We start from the raw sequence: 6,246 nt of genomic DNA on the forward strand, positions 1-6,246 counted from the left end.
TTGTTCGTTTCATTACTAATAAGTGTTTTACTATGCACGATAACGTAAGCACCGCGACGAGCTCTTATTAGGTTAAGAGGAAATAAAATAGCTTCAGCAAACAAAGGTAGAGCGAGACAAGCCTGAACGCGTTTGTACGCATTATTGATGCGTTCGCGAAGGCCCGCATGAATAGGTTCTTCGATCGCATGCATTGCCAGGCAGCTGGAAGTAAAGGCGCAGAATCCTGAATAAGTAAGCGTTCGAGACGGTTTCGCCGGAGAGTATTTCCCTTCGGGTGGTGTAAAAGGAAATAGAGGCCAGCACAACACAACAAGACAAGGCTGTCTGAGGCGCCAGAAACTTCCATACCCTCAGGCCCGCAGCTTCTCCTTTGAATCTCGTCCCTAGAGCACGTCTTTCGATTCGTTTATCGCTGTTTACAAAAAAGGAACGTGAGGGGAAGAATCAAGTACTCGTAGTTTGAAGACGCGCCGCCATCTCATAAAAAAAGCGAAGAAAAACGCTCTTTGTGAGCTCTAAAGTAAACTTCTGACGTAACACATTGTAAGCGTCTTCATGCGCAACTTCGTGCAGGTAAAATCAGAGAAACCGCGAGGGACAAAGTGTATTAAAAGCATGCGCGCACGTTGGTGACATTCTCTTCTAGAAATTGCATACTACATGTATAGCATTGAATGCAAGAAAAACATTAGATTTCCTTCCAAAAAATTCTTCCTCGCTCCATCAACTTCAGAATTATTATTTTACGTCCCCCTCGTCGACCACAACTATATTACGTTTCATCTGTATACGGATTCTGAACATGTCACACAGGCAACGCAGGTTGGAATCTCCCGCCGCGGTGGTGTAGTGGTCACGGTGCTCGACTGCGATGCTCAAGGATGCGAGGTCGAAGCCCGGCGACAGCAGTCGCCCATGCGTGTGCTGAGCAATGTTAATGCACGTCAAAGAACCAGTTAATACAGTAGAATGTTTAACTAGTTGGTCTAAGACTATATACATAAGAGACACACACACACAATGCAAAAATTTCTGGAGCCTTCCACTACAGCGTCTCTCATAGCCTGCGCCGCTTTGGGACGTTGGGACGTTAGCCCCCATAAACCGAACCAAACATGCTGAAATCTGTGCGAAACCGAGCAGCGTATGTTATTTTCTCTAACTACCATCGTTCAGAAAGCGTTGTAAAAATGAGCTCGTCTTTGAAAACTTCATGCTACTCGATACCCGCCGAAAGCACACCAGCATATATCTATTGCATAAAGTTATCTAGAATAATACTAAACTTCTCTCCCGATGGATTCAAGCAGCACTTTTGATTTCTCATCGCCGCAGTCACCAACAAAAAGTTTTAGTGCCCCACAGAAATACAGTAACGTGTGCACAGCAATATTTTCAAAGAACCGATAGAGAATAGAATTCTTTAGCCGCATTTTAAACTAGCTTCAGTTATTCCATTTAGTTCAACAGGTCCTTAGAGCGCTAATTTAGTAAGTGCTGCGTTTGGGTTCATTAACTGATTTATTAATTTCGTTGCCCCACTTCATATTATTGTTCACCAGTTCTTTTTTTGTCATTGTAAGAAAATTGCTAGCCATACGAAATGGTACCTCTATTGTTTTGTATTCTTGCATAAATTTTGCTTTGTATTCTTTTCAAGCGTTTTCAAGCGCTGTCTTTCATTTACCAGGCGCTGTAGCGAGCACATGCAGCCAATAGTCCACACGTACCGTTTATACGGTCTCTAGTTATATGAGCCGCAGCGGTGTACAGCCTTTGTCAGACGTTTAGAGCCCGAGGGGTCTGCTACCACATTGTGTAGTGGCGCTGATTTAGGATTAGGGGAGGTCCTTTCCATTGGAGAGGGTAAGCCAAAAAACTTTCGTGCCATTCGGAACACTGGAAACATATTACAAGCCGCACGAAGTGGCTCAGAAGCAGATCCCCTAGGCTCTTATGACTTATGACAAAGACTACAAGCCACAGGAAATGCCAGAATTCTTGGCGCAGGCAGAAACAGTCAGAGTATGAAGTAAATCGGATTCGTTTGCTTGTAAAACCATGAGGCCACTTAAGGCTCCACAGGAAGGATGCGATAGCAGTCTCAGCTGTATTTCTTTTGTGTGTTCGGGTCAGTTTCACTGCTGCATTGTCCAGCACATCGCCTGACACCCGCGAGTAAGACTCATATTTTTCGGGTGAGACAAGGTACCGTCTTTGCAATTGATTCCTGAGGGGGTGGTGCTCTGCGGTTGGCTCTTTGCGGCCATGTGAGCTCAGTGACGAATCTATCTTTACAAATTTAATTTATACTGACGGCGATGGGGTTTTGGTGTAATTAGAAATTAAATACAACTGCAGGAATATGAAACATGCCCTATTTGACTTTCTTGTCTTAATTTCCACACAGCCTCGTCTAGAACATTCCAGAACGTCCCAAGGGATGAGCGAGTTAATTCGCCCTCCTCTCCTCATCCTTCTCTTCGAACTTCGCGTCAGTAACGGAGCGTACCGCTGTTTGCACTCTATTCCCGTTAAACTTGAAAAATAAACAAAGCTGGGGCGCAAAGCTCAGCTCGAAACTTGGACAAGCCGTCAATTCAAGAGGAATATAGCGTCGTGAAGAGCGAGCGAAAAGGGAGGAGAAGGGGATAAAGATGGGAAGGCGTCTGGCAATCTCTATAGCCACGACAAAACTCGTTTCAGCGCGGAAGCGCTGTACCACCCTTTTAGCTCCCAATTTACATCGGGCAAACACGCCTTTCCTTTTAAGTTTCCCCGAAAAAGAAAGAAAAATAACAAAGTTTTGAAACTTTGGAAGAGGATCCCTTAAATCTGGACGAGACACGTGAAGCCGAGAAGTAAATATGAGACTCGCAAAGAAAAAAAAATATGTCGGCATTAGCGCTAGCCGAGAAAATTGGCAAAAGCGAATAATGGAAATTTGATAAGTAGGTTAGCAGCGCTCGCTTAAATCTGGAATGGAAGAGATTCGTCTTTTCTTTATTGTTTCGACAGTGCAGCCCTTGGGAGCTCAGACTAGTTGTTCTTTCATAGACGTTCCGCTAAGTACCTATCACAGCCAGAGCTGCATTATAAGTAAAGGTCACGTAATGTCCCCCCACAGAAAGCAAAGACAATATGCGAGGAGCGAGAAAATCTAATCAAAAAGAAAGAAGACAATGATGTGTCCTTTGGTATTCCTGAATCGGTTTTCGTTTCCCCTACCTGCTTTCAGGACGTCGTTATTTTATTCATTTCTTGACCTTGTTCGGGCATTTTTCTTCAGTGTTCGGGTGTTTTTTTTTCGTTGCATTTTTTTTTTTTTTTTTTTTTTACAATCGCCTTTGTAGGATAAGTGGTCGGTAATCTTAGCCGCCTGGACCGAAACTATTCGTAAAGTGATGGAACCTTGAGATGTTACATTCAAATGAGATTACAAATGCCGGACTTTTTTTTTTTTTTTTTCTGGGAGCACATTTGCTTGCTTATTCGCTATTCGCTTTCCTCCTATGGCCATCTTCGCGAAGTCGCAGGGTTACAGGAGTGTCATCATCTGCCGGACTATATCCCCTGTAGGGCGAATGCCTCTATCATTTCCTCCTATTAACTTGTTCCTGTGCTAGCTGCATACACTTAACCCCTGCGAACTTCTTAACCTCATCCACCCACCTTATATTCTGCCGCCTCTGCTACGCTTTCCTTCCCTTGAAATTCATACAGGACTGCAAATTAATATAAAGAAGACATATTAGAGCTACATGTGTCACCATCTGGTCTTCATCTCTTATTTTCTGTTGAGATCAGGCTTCACTTCAGATTTTTCTTCACCTTGAGGGAACTGCACTAAGTCCGAAGACACGAAGTGAGTACTGTAATTAAGCTGAGGCAAGCACGCCTAAAACACTCACCCACTCACTCACTCACTCACTCACTCACTCACTCACTCACTCACTCACTCACTCACTCACTCACTCACTCACTCACTCACTCACTCACTCACTCACTCACTCACTCACTCACTCACTCACTCACTCACTCACTCACTCACTCACTCACTCACTCACTAAATTTAACTAGGAACCTATGCCTCCCACAGTACTACTTCAGACAGGAATTTTGTAATTAATAGGAAACATTAAACTTCCATTGCCCACCGGCATGGACAGTGTCGACTAAACGATACAAAAGAATTGCAATGGCTTAGCTCTGCTAGGCCAGGTGAGCTTGGTTATCCGATATGTTAGGCTGCGCCAGTTAAGCAATAGCGACTTTGCTTTACATACATCAAAAACTGCGACGATGTCGTGGTCTGGGTCGGTTTGGGACGTTAAACCCAATAAACCAAACCAAACTAATTCAGGTTCATGCTGCATCGTACTCTTAGAAGCCGAAGTATTCGCCTTAAACGCAGCATCTGGTATATAGCTATTATTACTCCGTCGTCACTCGTCACTCAAGCTGCTTATATGTATCCCACAAAATATTCACCAGCCATTTGCACGTAACGCCTTACTACCCCCAGCCCTCATACAGTCATCAGTTACAAGTTAACCGTTTACTCTCGAGCAGTCGTCACCTTCCCAATTAATTTTTTTTTCACACAACTACAAACTGGAACTCCCTTTCAAGCGACATTGCTGTCAACACCTGCTTAGTGAAGTTCATTGAAAGCGTAAAATATGTACTAACGTAACAACGCTTTTGCAATAGTTAGTACCCATTATGTAATACACCTCCAAGGGGCCTTCAAGGAAATTATATTAAATGACTGATACGTCAGGCTTTTTTTGCTGTTGCAACTCTGGTCCTGGTCCCCCAGTCCCAGTTATCTGAGTGTGTTAACAACCGGCGACCATAACTTTACATGGTAAAATTACACAATAATTTGGAAATTTGAGTCGTGCTTTGCCGCACTGTCCTCTTATCAGCCAATCTCACATGATTATGTGTTGCATCACGGCTCATTTAACACGCTATATTGTATATAGAAAATTGAGCACAAGTCATTACTCCATTAGGGTTGCCATCAAAACTAACTAGTATCTAACTAGACAAAAAGTGGATAAAACTTGAGGCCTGCGACCGCTTTGCATGCATTTATTATCTGTTACCATGCTTCATTAAACAAGTCATTGGTCGTGTTGTTTTGTTCAGCCTTAGTAGTTTCTTTTTCGCTAATCTATAATTTGCCGTGATTTATCACATCTCTTTGTGTATCCATTTTATTATGCCAGAACATGCTTTACTATTCGTCGCAGGAGTGTTGGGATCAATTACCTCGCTCTGAAGGGCAGCAGCTGCAACAAGAATCGGCTCCCTAATGAGATTACGCTCAGCCGTGAAGGGCCGACGCTCGCAAAGCCAAATTCATTTAGACACCCCGTGCATGTGTCGGCGATGCAAACACGAGAGAATGATCCAGTGATACAATGTCGTGGAGATAAAGGAGGATCAGAAGCACCACGGTTCATAACCTTCACGAAGACAAAACAAAAGTCACAAGAGTCAGCTGCGGCTAAGGATAGATCGAAAAAGCACAGAATAGCCGGTAACTAGATCATAATCAATCAAGTTGCGACTGCCCCTCGCTGCACGATCAGCACAAGCGTCTTGACGTGTAATAGGGTTGAGCAAGTGAATGATGAGTGCTTAGTCGCGCCTGATCTTATATACGTACATGCCGGTAATCAAAGCTGACGTCTTACAGCGCTAATGACATGCTTTCGCAGGCAAGGTCCGCGAGGGTCACTGCTTAGCAGTCGTTGGCCTCGGGTCCATCACACCGCGAGTGGTGCTGAGTGAAGGGTGCGCGAGTCCCTAAATCATCACGTGACATAGCGTTCACTGCCCATCGCACTCTAGGACGAAGTGGCGTCTATGCTTCTCCTTTTTACTTTTGTCCAGTCACTTCCAGTGTAACAAATGTTAATCGCTTGTATTTCGTGCGAAAAGCAGACGCCACAAAAGTCATTGGCGCTGTGCAAGGTCAGCACAAAATTACTTATATACATATGTGTTATTTTAAATACCTTACAGACCCATTAGGCATTGTGTACTGGGGCGGGAAATTCTATACGGTGCTATATATTGTCAAATAAATGCCAGAAAACGGGCAGAAAATACAAGGCATGGTAATCAATATATGGATAAACAAAATAGTACAGAGGAGTAGACGAAACGACACGGAAATAATTATAATACTAGCAAAACGAAATACGCGAAACAGATTAATACAAAATA

This window comes from Amblyomma maculatum, chromosome 10 (assembly GCF_055883805.1).
Source record: "Amblyomma maculatum isolate TAMU_Amacu chromosome 10, ASM5588380v1, whole genome shotgun sequence".
Classification (NCBI taxonomy): domain Eukaryota; kingdom Metazoa; phylum Arthropoda; class Arachnida; order Ixodida; family Ixodidae; genus Amblyomma; species Amblyomma maculatum.